We start from the raw sequence: 15,075 nt of genomic DNA, 5'->3' as shown, positions 1-15,075 counted from the left end.
TATAAAGACTCTGTTTATTTTGTTAAATGGCATATATAGTATTTTTGAGTATTTTATTATATGTGTCATTTGATTTTCCAAGTAAAGGCATGTAGAAATATGTTTATTTCTTTGAATATGGCCATGAAAATTGGCTTAATTTAAGTAGGCTATGACCTACGATTTTATGCATGGTTTTAATTACTAATGATGGGTTGCTATCAATTGGCAATTAGTCACATGAATGAGCCAATTTCGGATGGATTAATGTAACACGAGAATCGATGATACTAAAGAGGAAATAACCATTTATGTATGAAACCAATGATATGAGGTTTTCGTACAACTATTTTCATTAAGGTTATTTACAAGCGTAAAATTATGTTTTCTCTCAAACTTGGTAACCACTAAACACAAGTAGTAGAAAGGGGTGACTAAAGGCTTGGAAAATAGCCTGATAAAGTCCACATGGCTGGACACACGGGCGTGTGTCTAGGCCGTGTGTGACACACGGTTCCCCCCTGTGGGCATGTGCTATGGCCGTGTGTCCCCTGCACTTAAAATTTTAGCTCAATGTTGTACACGGGTAGGCCACATGGGCGTGCATCATGGACGTGTTAAAATGACAGTTCATCCATGGGCAGGCAACACGGGCGTGTTCCATGGCCGTGTTGATAAGTCAGTGTTGCCCATGGTTGATGGGCATGGGCGTGCCTCAAGATACATGGGCGTGTGAGTCCACACGACCCAATCTACATGGGCGTGTGTCCCTTTATGTTAAGAAAAATTTTCTGAGAAGTCCAGGGTTAATCGAACGTGCCCGTATTTGTCCCGCATTACCGTCCTATATGTTGTAGGTCTCGAAGTCCTTTACAAGAGACGAGATGTTCATGATTGAAAAGTTTTAAATTTAAATGAAATTTTGTGACCTGAGTTAGTATACTGAAAGTGTAAAGTTCCGGTAATACCTCGAGCCCTGTCCTGGTGTTGGATACGGGTTAGGGGTAATACGTTTATTGGCATCAGAGCTATGGTTTAGTCGATTCTAGGACTATCGTAGAGGATGCTAAAGTTCGCTATACATGACATTATTCGAGTGTTGATAGTGTGACGTCTCCTAATTGTTTAAATTGTTTTGAATATAGTAAATGTCTTCCAATCAAGCACAAGATGAGTCCGAGGAAGCCGAGAGCCATGCTCCAGCTTCCGTACAGCGAGCTGTATCTACTAGTAGTAGAAGGCTGATGTCAAAAGGCCGAAAAGAGGATCAAGATGCCTTCTTTGATATGATGGATGAATGGTTTAGGGATTATTTAAGAAATCGCCCCAATATACCGAGACCTCCCCCGCCCCTAACCAAACTGATGAGGATGTGCCCCGAGGTATGGCACCTGTGAGAATCGGTAAAGCCTCGGTAGATAAACTTAGGAAGTACGGGGCTGAGGAATTCAGAGTGAAAGTTGATGATGACGCTAAAAGAGTTGAGTTCTGGCTTGAGAACACTACGCAGGTGCTAGATTATTTGTCATTCACACCCGAGGAGTGTTTGAAGTGTGCTGTGTCCCTTTTGAAGGACACCGCATACAATTGGTGGAAAACCGTATCTTCGGTAGTACCGGAGGAAAATATTACTTGGGATTTCTTCCAATCAGAGTTTAGGAAGAAATATATTAGCCAACGATTTTTGGACTCGAAGAGAAAGGAGTTTCTGGAACTCAAATAAGGTAACAAGACTGTAGCGGAATACGAGAGAGAGTTTGTACGACTAAGTCAGTACGCAACTGAATGGGTCCAAACTAAATCGGAAATGTGTAAACGCTTCGAGGAAGGTCTGAATGAGGACATCAAGTTGTTGATTGGGATCCTGGAAATACGAGAGTTTCCTGCATTGGCTGATCGAGCCAATAAGGCTGAAGAACTTAATAATGAAAGAAAACAAGCTAAGAGAGAGGCTCGAGTTGCGAGTAAGAGGTCTAGCGATAAAACACTCTCGTTCTCCATGAAGAAAGCCAGGAGCCTGCATGAATGCTTCACTTCATCAGTGGGATACTCGGGTAGATCAAGAAGCTCTAAGCGACGAGGTCAAAAGTCTTCCTCCCCGATGGTGACTAGTGTGGGGAGTGTAGATGATCAAAAACTAAAGTGTAAGAGCTATAATAAATTTCATTTCAGAGAGTGCCAAATGAAAAGTGGCGCATGTTTCAGATGTGGTTCTCTTGATCATTTTTTTAGAGACAGCCCGGAACGAGCTGAAAAAGATGAGGAATTAGCTCTGAAGTTGAATGCTCCCGTTCCACGAGGTAGGCCTCCGAGATACCCTGGGAGTGTTAGTGGCAGTCGAGTCATGACTAAAGATGCTCCAAAATTAGAAGTTCGAGCCTTGGCAAGAACGTATGCGATACGTGCTCGAGAGGAAGCCTCTACTCCTAATGTTATTACGGGTACTTTCCCTCTTTTTAATACAAGTGTTGTTGCTTTAATTGACCCGGGGTCAACGTATTCATATATCTGCATAAGATTGGCGTCCATTATGAACATATCCATTGAACTTACAGAATTCATCATTAGAGTGTCGAGCCCACTAGGCAGATCAGTCCTAGTTGATAACGTCTGTAAGAATTGTCTTTTGACGATTCAAGGTCATTATTTTTTGGCTAACCTTATGTTGTTACCATTTGATGAATTTGATGTAATACTTGGTATGGATTGGTTAGCCCTTCATGATGTAATTGTGAATTGTGGTAGTAAGTATATTAAGTTGAAATGTCTGAATGGTAAGATTCTACGGGTCAAATCAGGAGAATTGGGTTTGCCGCCGGTTGTAATCACGACAATGGTTGCCTAGAGATATATGAGAAAAAGATATGAAGCGTACCTTGCATTTGTACTGAACACTAAAGAAACAGAGTTGAAGATTGAGTCCGTGCCTATAGTATGTGAGTACCCAGATGTGTTTCCAGAGGAGTTACTCGAATTAACTCCTGAAAAGGAGATAGACTTTGGTATTGAATTGGTGCCAGGGATGACTCCGATTTCCATTGCCCCGTACAAAATGACACCTACTAAGCTGAAGGAGTTAAAAGCATAGTTACAAGAGCTGACAGACAAAGGATTCGCTAGGCCAAGTTTTTCACCTTGGGGTGCCCCCGTATTGTTTGTAAAGAAGAAAGATGGTTCGATGCGGTTATGTATCGATTATCGGCAACTGAACAAGGTGACTATTAAGAATAAGTATCCTTTGCCAAGGATCGATGATTTGTTTGACCAGTTGAGAGGAGCCACTGTATTCTCAAGATAGACTTGAGATCTGGTTATTATCAGCTACGAGTTAAAGACTCAGATGTACCCAAGACAGCTTTTAGAACGATGTATGGCCATTATGAATTTCTTGTCATGCCGTTTGGGCTGACGAATGCACCGGCTGTGTTTATGGATCTAATGAATAGGATCTAATGAATAGGATCTTTTAGCCATATTTGGATAAGTTTGTTGTTGTGTTTATTGACAACATTTTCATCTACTCTAAAGATGAGACAGAGCATGTGAAGCATCTGAGAATTGTGTTGTAGACCTTGCGGGAAAAACAACTGTATGCTAAGTTTAGCAAGAGTGAGTTTTGGCTCTGGGAAGTTGGATTTTTGGGTTATATAGTTTCGGGTGAAGGCATTCGAGTTGATCCAAGTAAGATTTCTGCAATTGTTGAATGGAAATCGCCTAAGAATGTAACCGAGGTTAGAAGCTTTTTTGGCTTAGCCGATTACTATCGAAGGTTTGTAAAAGGATTTTCCATAATAGCGACTCCGATGATGATTTTGTTACAGAAAGATGTTAAGTTTGAATCGACAAAGAAGTGTCAGCAAAGTTTGGAGAAGTTAAAGACATTGATGACCGAAGCTCCTGTTTTAATGCTACCTGAACCGGGAAAAGAATTTGTGGTCTATAGTGATGCATCCTTAAATGGATTGGGGTGTGTGCTTATGCAAGATGGCAAGGTGATAGCCTATGCTTCACGGCAATTGAAGCCTCACGACCTAGAGCTTACTGCTATTGTTTTTTCCTTAAAAAATTTGGAGGCATTATTTGTATGGTGAGTCTTGCCGTATATTCACAAACCACAAGAGATTGAAATACTTGATGACTCAGAAAGAATTAAATTTGAGGCAACGAAGATGGTTAGAATTAATTAAGGATTATGATCTGGTTATCGACTATCACCTTGGAAAGGCGAATGTGGTCGCCGATGCACTGAGTAGAAAATCCTTGTATGTCTTGATAGCTATGGATGCTCATTTGACCTTGCTTGATGATGGTTCAGTTTTGGCTGAGCTGGAGGCTAGGCTGACATTTCTACAGGAAATTCATGATGCTCAGTTAAATGATGATGACTTGCAAGCAAAAAGGGCTCAATGTGAGTTTGGGATTGAGTCTGATTTTTGAATTAGTCCTGATGGATGTTTGATGTTCAAAGATAGGGTTTGTGTACCCAAAGACAGTGAACTTATTCAGAAGATTTTGCAAGAAGCACATAATAGTCGTTTGTCTGTTCACCCGGGAAGTACCAAGATGTACAATGATTTAAAGAAGATGTACTGGTGGAATGGCATGAAAAGAAATATTTCTGAATTTATATGAAAATGCCTAGTATGTCAGCAAGTTAAAGCTGAACATCAAGTGCCTTCAAGTATGTTACAGCTTGTAATGGTCCCCGAATGGAAGTGGGATAGAATTACCATGGACTTCGTGGCAGGACTACTTAAGACTCCAAAAAAGAAAGATGCCATATGGGTCATAATGGACAAATTGACAAAGTCAGCTCATTCCATCCCTGAAAGAACGAATTATTCCCTTGATAGATTGGCTGATTTGTACATTTCCGAGATAGTAAGATTGCATGGAGTACCACTGTCGATTATTTCAGACAGAGACCCAAGGTTCACTTCGAGATTCTGGAAGAAGTTACAAGAAGCCTTGGGTACAAAGTTGAGCTTTAGTGCAGCTTTTCACCCTCAGACCGATGGTTAGTCTGAGCGGATGATTCAGATTCTCGAGGTCATGTTGCGATGTTGCATCCTTAAATTTCAGGGTAGTTGGGAAAAATACCCGCCATTGGTAGAATTTCCCTACAATAATAGTTTCCAAACAAGTTTAAGGTGGCACCTTATGAAGCCTTGTATGGTAGGAAGTGCCGAAATCCATTGTACTGGGTAGAACTCAAGGAAAATCGGATTCATAGAGTTGATTTGATTAAAGAAACCGAAGAAAAAGTTAAAGTGATACGGGATTGTCTAAATGCGGCATCAGATAGGCAAAATTCTTATGCTAATCTGAAAAGAAAGGAAATTAAATTCCAAGTTGGGGATAGAGTATGTTTGAAAGTGTCTCCATGGAAAAATGTATTGAGATTTGGTCAAAAAGGTAAACTGAGTCCACGATTTATCTGATCGTACGAGATTACCGAAAGAATTGGACCGTTAGACTATCGTTTGGCGTTGCCACCCAAACTGAAAAAGATTCATGACGTGTTCCATGTATCCATGTTAAGGAGATACAGATCAGACCCCTCTCATGTAATTTTGACCGACTGAGATTGAAATTCGACCGGACATGACCTATGGAGAGGAACCAGTGAAGATATTGGCTCGCAAAGTTAAATTGTTGAGAAATAAAGATGTGGCTCTTGTAAAAGTTTTATGGCATTAACATGGTGTTGAAGAAGCTACATGGAGCCGGAAGAAACCATTAGAAACCTTGAGAAACCAATATCCGAATCTATTTTCTGGTAAGACTTTCGAGGATGAAAGTCCTTAAGGGGAGAGAAATGTAACATTCCAAAATAGGGCCTAGTCGAAATAGTGGTTTCAGGACCACAAATCCGACATAAAAATATTTATTTCATGGTTATTTTGAGGCCTAGAATATGAGTATATGCATTTGTTAAAGTTTCATGAAGAAATTCTAACTATAAGATGTCCAATTAAAAATTAGAGACTAAATTGAATAAATTGCAAAACTTGGTTTCTAGAAGCAATTTGTATGAAATTACTTTAGATTATGAATTAGAAGGTATTGGAGAGCAATTTTCCCAAATTCTAAATTTTTGGACAAAAATGGGCTTGCATGGATGAATTTTTAAAGAAAGGGCATAAGGGCATTTTGGTCATTAAGCATTTTAATGAAATAAAAAGAGAAAAATGGAGCAAAAATATGCTCATCTTCTTCCCATAGCTGCCGAAATTTGGAAGACACCATACCTAGGGTTTCTTCAATTTTCAAGCTCAATAATAAGTGCTCTCAAGCCACGTTTTTCATGTTCTTTGTATTTTTGAAATGCCGGTAGCTTGATCTCTCCATTTCTACCCATATTTCATGCTAGGGTTCATGTTTAAAAATTTACCCATGCATGAGTTGATTGTGTTTTGATGGACTATGGAGAAATATGAAAGATTAATGTGTGTTAAACATCTTTTTCTAGTTGATTTTCATGAGAAACTCTTATAAAGACCATTTTGCAAAAGATGTAAATGTGTGGTAGAAATGAGAAAATAATGGATAATGTGGGCTACCATAAGAAGGAAAAGTGTTCGGCTAGGCTTGGGTAAGATAGAAAGTGCATGTGTTTCATTATTCGAGCCTAGGGACTAAATCGTAAAAATGTGAAAGGTTATGGGCAAAACGGTCATTTGGACCAGGGGTAGATATTAAACTTGAAATGCATAATGTAGTGTATTAATGAGTTAATTTTACTGTTATAGACCCTGAGGAACAAATTCCAGAGGTCAATCGTGGTAAACGTAAGGTTTCGGAATAACCGAAACACAATCCCGAAAAGAATACAAGGTAATTTCGGATAACTTAAAGTAAACCCCTAATATACATAAATTTATGATTTATGAATGCATGATATTTTCATTTATTGATGGTATGAAAATGCATGAAATGCACCTTTGGTAATGACTTGTTGATAACTGTCTCGGTTGAGGTTAAAAAGGGAATTCGATGGATAAACCATATTTTACATGTGAATTGAGATCCTACATGTGTTGCAGTAAGGATTTAGCCCAGACGGGTAATCTGTGATCTCAAATATGGAAAGGAATCTATCCCGGACGGGTGCTCCTTGAATGATCAAGCCTCCCGAAGAATATGTGTGCATTATGGATTTAGCCCGGACGGGTAATCAGATTAGGGTCTGAATTTAGCGTGGACTGGTAATTTAGATCTGAACTCATTAAGGGTGCTTCTCGCTATAATGGATTTAGCCTGGACTGGTAACCCCGACATCACCTTACGAGTTCATGATATAGAGGAGTTAACCCGAACTGGTAATCCTGCCATGGGATGTGAGGTTCGCGGGAGTGTATATATGTGAAATCATCATTCATAAGAATTGACGAATAATGGGTACTCCATCGAGATTTCCTAGAAACTCAACGAGATAATATGATGTATGTTAACAAGATGATGAATGATGAGCTCATCTATATAAATTACATGATGCTTTGTTATGTGACTAAATCATTGATTGAGTGCATGTGATAGGAAATCATTTCATAATGGATGATTTCATGATTTAGATATGGATGTATGCTAATTACTCGGTAAGTTTACTTTCCGGTTATTCGAGCTTACTAAGCATGTAAATGCTTACCCCTCACTTTTTTCCCTGTCTCACAGAGTTGGAGAACTCGAAAGGATTGGAGGACAATTGGAGAGTCAACACACTATCGCCCAAACAAGCTTTGGTATAAAGACTCTGTTTATTTTTTTAAATGGCATGTATAGTATTTTTGAGTATTTTATTATATGTGTCATTTGATTTTCCAAGTAAAGGCATGTAGAAATATGTTTATCTCTTTGTATATGGACATGAAAATTAGCTTAATTTAAGTAGGCTATGACCTACAATTTTATGCATGGTTTTAATTACTAATGATGGGTTGCTATCAATTGGCAATTAGTCACATGAATGAGCCAATTTCGGATGGATTAATGTAACACGAGAACCGATGATACTAAAGAGGAAATAACCATTTATGTATGAAACCAATGATATGAGGTTTCCATACAATTATTTTCATTAAGGTTATTTACAAGCGTAAAATTATGTTTTCTCTCAAATTTGGTAACTACTAAACACAAGTAGTAGAAAGGGGTGACTAAAGGCTTGGAAAATAGCCTAATAAAGTCCACATGGTTGGACACACGGGCGTGTGTCTAGGTCGTGTGTGACACATGATTCCCTCCCATGGGCGTGTGCTATGGCTGTGTGTCCCCTGCACTTAAAATTTTAGGTCAAAGTTGTACACGGGTAGGCCACACGGGTGTTTCGTCCACGGGCAGCCAGCACGGGCGTGTTCCATGGCTGTGTTGATAAGTTAGTGTTGCCTACGGTAGAAGGGCATGGGCGTGGCTCAATATACAAAGGCATGTGAGTCCACACGGCCCAATCTACATGGGCATTTGTCCCTTTATGTTAAGAAAATTTTTCTGAGAAGCCCAAGGTTGATCGAACGTGCCCGTATTTGTCCCTCATTACCTTCCGATATGTTGTAGGTCTCAAAGTACTATACAAGAGACGAGATTTTCATGATGAAAAGTTTTAAATTTAAATGAAATTTTGTGACCTGAGTTAGTATACTAAAAGTGTAAAGTTTCGGTAAAGCCTCGAGCCCTGTCCCAGTGTTGGATACGGGTTAGGGGTGTTACATGTCGCACGCCCGTGCTAGTTTCTCAGTTTCAACCACAGGTCTTCCACATGGGCGTGTCGCACGCCCGTGTTGTTTTGGCAGCCTCGACCATGGCCATGTCGCACGGCCATGGCGTTTTATCGTAGCCCGTGTTTGGGGAAATCCTGGCCCTGTTTTCACATGGCCATAAGCACGCCCGTATGCTTGGCCGTGTCTTTGTGGAAAACCTGTATTTGAGAGCTCTATTAGTAAGTTAGATGTTGAAGACTAAATTTTTAAAGAAGTTAATACATTTAGTGCTCGGATTGCCTCCCGAGAAGCGTTTGTTTATAGTCTAAGCTTGACTTACCTCTCTGTTGAAGAATCATGGTGGTTTGAGGAGTTTATACTCCTCATTCCTGTCATCAATCTCATCAAAATAAGGTTTTGAATGGGTGTTGTTTACCTTAAAAGTGCCGAACTTGGGGTGCCTTACCTCGACCGTACCGAATGGAAAGATACTAAGTACCGTAAGAGGGATTTCTGCATTTGGTGTGGTAGCGACAATGTGGGGATCTGCGGCATCTAATAAGACTCTATCTCCAATCTTAAGTTGATTTGGAAAGGTATTGAGCTCGTTCTGTCGTAGATTCGGTTTGTTAGGTGTTCTTGGTTTATGCGTCCGCCATTCATCGAGTTCCTCGATTTGTAATCTTTGATTTTCATGAATAGGTCTTCTGCTATTGCTTGAGAATGACTCGTGTGCTTCTTTCAAACTCATTTCCTGTAAAGTAGGTTGTACCATATTATCAGTTCTAGGAGAATGGGTTAAACGATCACCTTCAATTCCCAATGTGTCTCCAGAATTGCGAGCTTGAAGGGTGATTGTTTCGTCTCCCACACGGAGTGTGAGTTCACCTGCGCCAACATCAATAATCGTTTTAGCAGTTGCTAAAAAGGGCCTTCCCAGAATTAAAGGAGTGTTGTTATCCTCCACTATATCTAGAACAATAAAGTCAACGGGAAATATAAATTTATCGATTTTAACTAGTACATCTTCAATAATACCCCTAGGGAACGTTATAGTTTTATCTGCTAATTGAATGCTCATCCTAGTTTGTTTGGGTTTCTTGAGACCTAATTGCTTAAACATTTTGTAGGGCATGACGTAGTTACTAGCCCCTAAGTCAGCTAATGCATTATTAACATCTAAACTACCAATTAAGCAAGGAATTGTAAAACTCCCTGAATCTTTTAGTTTGTTCGTTAGTGTATTTTGGAGAATAGCTGAGCAAACTGCGTTTAGCTCCACGTGCGATGCCTCGTGCAACTTCTGCTTATTTGCTAAAAGTTCCTTTAAAAATTTCATTGCGTTTGGCATTTGCGATATGGCTTCAATAAACGGTAAGTTAATATGTAATTTTTTTAAGAGTTTAAGGAATTTACCAAATTGTTCATCTGAGGGGTCTTTCCTTGTCTCGTTGTGGTATGTCACACGAAGTTTTTATTCGACATTCACCGTTTTGTTTTTATTGTTTTTTACCTCACCTTGACCTTTGCTTACCACAGTTTCTTGCCTCAGTTCTGGTTCAAGCTCAACAACCCCTTCTTCATCTTGAATATTAATTGCGTTGAGTTGTTCCCTTGGGTTGGGTTCAGTATTACTTGGCAAGGTACCTTGTGGTCGTTCGGAAGTTAGTTTGGAGAGCTGGGCTATCTGAGTTTTGAGTTATTGGATCGACGCTTGTTAATTTTTAAGTGCTGTCTCGGTGTTCTGGAAATGAGTTTCTGACACCGGAATAAACTTTGAGAGCATCTCTTCAAGGTTCGGCTTCTTTTCCTGTTGGTAGGGTGGTTGTTGGTAGCTTGGCGGTGGTTGTGGTCTTTGATTTCCTTGACCGCTCCATGAGAAATTGGGGTGGTTCCTCCAACCTATATTGTAAGTGTTACTATATGGATTGTTTTGAGGTTGAGGATTATTACCCATGTAGTTTAATTGCTTGTTACCCATGTTGTGGCCATAAGGTTGGTATTTCAAATGGCTTGTTCCACCTCCACTTGCTTCGCATTGCATTACTGGGTAAACCTGTGAAGAACTAAGAAAACCATCAATCTTTTTATTTAAGAGTTCTACCTGATTAGAGAGAATGGTGACCAAATCAACGTTATAAACGCCGGTTGTTTTCGTTGGCTTTGTCCTCATAACTTGCCACTGATAGTTATTCAATGACATCTCCTCTATAAACTTATAGGCATCTTCAGGTGTTTTATTATTGATGGTTCTGCCAGCAGCTACGTCAACCATTTGTCAAGTCGAAAGATTCAGGCCATTATGGAGCGTTTGAACCTGTAGCCAAAACGGTAACCCATGGTGAGGGCACATTCTCAAAAGGTCCTTGTATCTCTCCCATGCATCGTAGAGTGTTTCTAAATCCATCTGCATAAAAGAAGAGATATCATTACGTAATTTAGCCGTTTTAGCCGGCGGAAAATATTTTAGTAAAAATTTTTCGATCATTTGTTCCCAAGTAGTAATTGACCCTCATGGTAACGAGTTCAACCACTGTTTAGCTTTGTTCCTCAATGAAAAAAGGAATAACCGAAGACGAATAGCATCATCAGAGACACCATTAATTTTAAATGTATCGTATAGTTCTAAGAAGTTGGCTAAATGAGCGTTGGGATCCTCATCCTGCAAACCATCAAACTGAACAAATTGCTGTATCATTTGAATAGTGTTAGGTTTTAATTCAAAAGTATTTGCAGCTACAGTAGGTCTAACTATGCTCGATTCAGTTCTTGTTAAAGAAGGTTTAGCATAATCATACATAGTACGTGGAGCAGGATTTTGATTAACCGCAATTGCAGGAGGTAGCTGATTGCCTTGGTTTTCAGTCATCTCTTCGCTTGGGGGTTGAGTATCATCTTCTTGCTTGTTCTCTATGTATCTTAAGCATCACTTTATTTCTCTTTGATTTTTGCAAACTGTACGATCGATTCCTTTGTCAAAAAGTAATGGTCCTGACTGATTTCTTCTAGTCATAAACTATAAAAACCTACCAAGAGAAGGAAAAAGTAAATTAATAAATAATAATAAATTAAAGTGCACGAAAAATAAATGGCTAAAGTAATAAAAATTGGGTGTTCCTAATATTTTAGTTCCCCAGAAACGGCGGCAAAAACTTGATTGCGTGATTTCGTGATAGGTTTTAAATATTTATAATTACTCGTTCTTGAACTAACTATTATCGCGATGTAGGAAAGTGTACCTATCGAACAGTAGTATAGTTTTAGCAAGACTAGATGGTCAAACCTAAAGGAACTAAAAGTACTAGTAATGACTGTCTTTTTGTTATCTAGCCTAAGAATAAAGAGGTTTTTGTTTTAACTAACTAATTATCTAAATTAAGAATGCACAGAGAATGGAATGGGGGAATTGCTTTTGGAAAAATCGATTGAATGAAGACAATACCTAAGGAAAAATCCACCTAGACTATACTTGTTATTCTGGCTCCGAACCGGACGATTTATTCATTTAACTTGTTCCATAGAGATCCCTAAGTTATGTTATTATCCCTATTCAAGACTAATAATGTCTAATCCCTAGATTGAATAACCAAGACTTTTCTCTAATTAACACTCTAGGGTTGCATTAATTCGATCTATGGATCCCCTTATTAGGTCTCACCCTAATCCAAAAAAATCTTGTCACCTATGTCTAGGCGTGCAATCAACTCCGCTTAATTATGACAAATGTACTCTTAAACAGGGTCTATTCCTCCTCTAAATAAGAGCTTATCTTGAATCGATATCCTGGGATATCAAAACAAGAATTAAGAACACATAATTAAGAACAAGTCAAATATTTATCATACAATTCAGAAAATAATAACAAGATTCGTCTCAGGTTTCATTCCCTTTAGGTATTTAGGGGATTTAGTTCACAACTAAATAAGAAAACATCTCAGAATAATAAAGGATACAAAACATAAAGAAAACCCAAAACTCCTGAAGGGGAATTGAGGAGAGATCTTCAGTCCTGATGATGAATTCGGCTTCTGAGATGAATCAATCGGCTTTCTTGGAGTAATTCCTTACCCCCTACTCTGTCATCCCTCAAAGTTAGCCTTTTTCGAATTGGACTCAACTTGGGCTCGGCAGGGACACGCCCGTGTGACATGCTCGTGTGTGATTATTTTAGGCTGTGCTTGAGCCTGCCAAATTGACACGGCCGTGTGGTCTGCCCGTGTGAGGAGGTCCAGGCCGTGTTGATTTCGTACTTTGGCCCATTTTCTCCGTTTTTGGCCCGTTTCTCATTCCTTTTGCTCTCCTATGCTCTCCTAAGTGTAAAACATGAAATTAAAGCATTAGGAGCATCGAATTCACCAATTTTAATGGAAAATCATCCATAAAATGCGTTAAACATGGGGTAAAAATATGTATAAATTACGGTTTATGCATAGCGGAAGCATGGTTGTAACATCTCAAATTAGGGTCTAGTTAGAACAGTGGTTTTGAGACCACAAATCTGAGATAGAAATAATTATTTTATGATTCTTATGATGTCTATGATGAGAATGCATGCTTATGTGAAAGTTTCTTGAAGAAATTCTATGCATAAAATGTCTAATTGCACTTTAGTGACCAAAATGAATAAAATGCAAAACTTGCATTTTAGAAGCTTTTGGCATGAAATTGCTTTAGATTACAAATTAGAAGGTGCTAATTAGCAATTTGACCAATTTCTATAATTTTGGACAAAAATGGGCATGCATAGGAAAAATTTGAAAGAAAAACCCTAAGGCCATTTTGGTCATTTGGTAATTAAAAGAATAAAAAGGGAAAAATCAAAGCAAAAGGTGCTCATCTTCTGCAAGTGATAGCCAAATTTTTCAATAGCCATAGCTAGGGTTTTGTTCAACATTTCAAGCTTGATTGTAAGCGCTCCCTAAACCCATTTTTAATGTTCTTTGCATTTTTGAAGTCCTTGAAGCATGAGCTATCCATTTCTAGCTATATTTTGAGCTAGGATTCATGTATGAAATTTGAACCATGTACAACATGCATGAATTTTGATGATTAATGGAGGAATATGAATGTTTGGTGTGTGATAAGCATCTTTTACTAGGTGATTTTTAGTGAAAACACCTAAAAAGGACTTGTTTGTAAAAGTGCAAAAGTGGGTAGTAAAAATGTGAAATAAAAAAATTGTGGGCTGATATGAGCATGGTATAGGTTCGGCTAGGCTTGGGTAACCAAGAAAATGCATACATTTCATTTTACGATGCTAGAGACTAAATTGTAAATAAGTGAAAAGTTAAGGGTAAAAAGGTAACTTTATCAAAACAAGAATTATGGATTGATTTGAAAAATGTGATTGATAAACAAGTTAAATTTGACATTATAGATCAAGAAAAATGTGAACCGAGTCTTGATCGAGGAAAGAATAAAGTATACGACGATTAAGCTCGATCATCATCATTTTGTACCGAGGTAAGTACATGTATAAATAATGTGACAATGTAGACATTATGTGATGAATATTTTATCAATATTATGTATGCTATGCTTAATGATAACTTTATAAGTATGAATGATATTGGTTGTTATCCACAACGTTACGAGCAAGTACGATGGAGATGCTATGTGTATATGAGGAAAAATCCCGTTTGAACCTTATGAATAGTTTAAGATACAAGTGACATGTCACTAGGAATTAAGAAATCCGAACCCATTGAGTTGGTCTGGGTTCGTGATATTTATGCGACATCCGAGCTCGTTGAGTTGGTTCGAGTTCATGATAGATGCGATACATGTTTGGTCTGAGTTCATAATGGATGCGATACATGTAATTGGGTTCTGAGTAATGGTCTTGTGTGTCCTACCAGTGGCTAGGTAATCCTTGAGTGGGTTGAATACCTGATAGCTTATGTGAGTAGCTCGTGTAGTTACACCTTGATCGATAGCTTATATGAGCAAGCCCGTGAGTAGCTCTATTGCGAGTGTTACATGTTATGAGGTAGCTCTGGCTATGTATGTATATGTGGAACTTATGTGCAAGTTTTTCGTATATCCAATAGTATTCCGAGTGTTCAACAGGTAATACAATGGAGGTGATGAAAGTCCCGAGGTGGGGATGTTAAAGAGGTATGGTTATATGATATACTACGATGTGTACAGGTATGTACGCTAAACCCATGAATAATGTCTTGATAAAGAATGATATGTGATGAGAAAGTATATACATGAACATCTGATAAAGGAGCCAAATGTAGGAACGCCGATACCCCCATGGCACAGTGGAAAAAAAATATTCCGGCGATCCAAACCATAGATCCATGTGCGAGGAATGAATCGGGGTGAATTTTTTTTTCGAAATTACCCAAACTTCGATCTGAGTAGACAGTGAAGCCTTGGCAATGAGAATACT

General features: G+C 38.7%; 1 non-coding gene across 1 annotated transcript; it reads left to right on the top strand.

Annotated features, from left to right (window-relative positions):
* The first annotated feature begins 11,008 nt into the window (after window positions 1–11,008).
* Window positions 11,009–11,115, top strand: LOC121207404 (small nucleolar RNA R71). Its single transcript, XR_005902495.1, has one exon. It is a non-coding gene; the product is annotated as a small nucleolar RNA R71 (small nucleolar RNA).
* Window positions 11,116–15,075: the final 3,960 nt, after the last annotated feature.

This window comes from Gossypium hirsutum, chromosome A09, assembly GCF_007990345.1.
Source record: "Gossypium hirsutum isolate 1008001.06 chromosome A09, Gossypium_hirsutum_v2.1, whole genome shotgun sequence".
Taxonomy (NCBI): Eukaryota; Viridiplantae; Streptophyta; class Magnoliopsida; order Malvales; family Malvaceae; genus Gossypium; species Gossypium hirsutum.
This window is presented reverse-complemented; position numbering and strand designations above follow the sequence as displayed.